Genomic DNA, 2,681 nt, shown 5'->3' with positions numbered 1-2,681 from the left:
ATATATATATATATATATACATATGTGTGTATGTGCGTGTGCGTGTGTGGTTTACAGCCATCAGTTTAATTGGTGGTTTGAAGGTTTGAAGATAGGAAAGGGGTTAGCTAGACTTTGACTCTTTCGACAGCATGATGGTCATAAGTACTACGACAAGAAGGGTTTGATTGATGAGAGATACTTAATAAATAGAGTGAAGAGGTCTCGGTCAAACGAGAAAATGGCGGTATAGCTAGCGACGACAGTGGTAGGGCGTTGATCGTGGAAGCCATCTTGGTAATGGGGTCGGAGATGGTGTCTACCAATAGTGATAGGGAGGCTTCGGTGAATGTGCATGATGGCGGTGTTAAGGGTCATGTCGATTTTTTATAATCGTGCGAAAGATGTTGTTTATGCTGTTGATATGAGTGATGTCTTCTTACTGACGTAATATTAGTGGCAAAATTGTCACTGATATATTAACGATGTTAATATGTTTAATATATGATAAAAGGATAGTACTGTTATAATATTTAAAAGGTTTGAATAAAATGGAATTATGGGACTATGAAAAAACAAGCAAATAATTTCTGTGATTTTTGTAGTATATTTAAATAACTTTTCTTAGTATCATTTTTTTCGAAGCCACTTTATCAGAAAATAGAAGAAAATAAGGAAATTCTATAAAAATATTATAGAAAATATATAGATAGCTTCTTTTGATATGTTTTACCTTTTTTATGCATGTTTTATTAGTTTTGAAAAGCGTGAGATGAAATGAATAAAAATAAATGTTTTAGAAATTTTAAAGTGTACAAGAGAAATATAATAAATGCAATATATTTGATAAAAATAATAAAAATAGACCATTGAAGTGTATGAAAGAGCAATTTGTTATTAGGAACTATTAGCAGAGACTATAATGGCAGCAAAACAGTAGAGAATAACAGGGAAACAGAATAACATAGAATGGTGATAATATGTATTGTGAAGTTGAAGATATGAAGATGGAAACTGAAAGAGCATATTCGAGAGATGTTGGTTTGAATAAGAAAATAATGTTAAGATGGACGACAAAAAAATAAGAAGTGGATTCTTGAATGGGAAAGAAATAAGATAATAAAAAGGGGACAAATGAGGCAAATAATGACCGGACGAAGGGTTAGGGTCTGGAGGTAAAGGGGTTCCTTGTCAATATTTCTCTCAAAGAAAGGGATTAGTAGAAGAAAATAGTAAAGAAAATGTGAAGGTGAGGGTGATGTCACGTTTGTCTGGCCTGGGCATCCGATAAAGGAACTTACAAAAGCCTCCTTAAAAATAATAAGAAAAAATATCATATAGTGGATACAAAAGAGTGTTCTTATGTATAGCTGGCAAATTATACAAGAACATATTTTTTTTTGTAAGTGTGGGTGTGCGTTTGTATAAGTGTGTGTGTGTGTGTCTGTGTGTCTGTGTGTGTGTTTGTGTGCGCGTGTATGTGTACAATGGCTCTTCAAGCTACCACCATGTTACTATGTCAAAGGCACACAATTCTTTTCTGCCAATTCTATTCTACTTTTCTCTTTACCATTTTTAATTTGTTTTTATTGTGCATTTCTGACTGCTTTATTTATTTCATAATTAATTTGTTTTCCCTTTCTATTTCTCCATTTCCATCTCTTCAACAATCTCTCACCCTCTCTGTCTCTCTCTCTCACTATCTCTCTCTCCCTCTCTCTATCACACACACACACACACACAACACACACATACAAAGACATACACTCACACACACACGCACCCCCATTGTCGCTGTCACTCCTTTTCTTTCTTTGGATCTCACTGTCCGTCTCTATATCTATCATGATGCATATAACTATATGTATATGTATATAACTGTGTGTCTCTCTCTTTTTCTCTCCCCCCCTCTCTCTCTCTCTCTCTCACCATCTATTTATCTATGTTTATCTATCTCGCCTTCTCTCTTTTTGTACATACCTCTATCTGGCTATACAGCTTTCTCTCTCTCTCTCTCTCTATCTAGCTATCTATCTATTTATATGTGTGTATATATATATATATACATATATATATATATATATATATATATATATATATATATATATATATATATAATACATATGTATTTGTGTATATATATGTAGGTGTATATAGGAGCATACGTATGTGTGTGTGTGCATGTATGTGTGTATGAGTATATATGCATATGTGTCTGTATCAATGCATGTCTGTGAGTGTCGGTGCGTTTGTGCGCGTGAGTGCGTGTGTGTGTGTGTGTGTGTGTGTATGCGTGGCATGTGTGTATGTATGTATGTATGTATCTGAAATGTTAGTTGACGCACACTCGTACACAGTCACGTAAAAGCGCGTGCTAGGACAGCCGTCTGCACATTGAAACTAGTGTGGACTTTACGCCAGAATAACATGTCCACACGATTGCAAGCATCCTCAGAGCTCCACATATATCGATGTATGTATGTACTTATGTATGTATGTATGTATGTACTTATGTATGTATGTATGTATGTACGTATGTATGTATTTATGAATGCATGCATGCTTGTATGTATGTATATGTTTATGTATGAATGCATGTATGTATGTATGTGAATATGTATCTATCTATCGATTGATCGATTTTTCTATCTATCTACCTATCTATCTATCTATCTATCTATCTATCTATCTATCTATCTATC

This window comes from Octopus bimaculoides, chromosome 10, assembly GCF_001194135.2.
Source record: "Octopus bimaculoides isolate UCB-OBI-ISO-001 chromosome 10, ASM119413v2, whole genome shotgun sequence".
Classification (NCBI taxonomy): Eukaryota; Metazoa; Mollusca; class Cephalopoda; order Octopoda; family Octopodidae; genus Octopus; species Octopus bimaculoides.
This window is presented reverse-complemented; position numbering follows the sequence as displayed.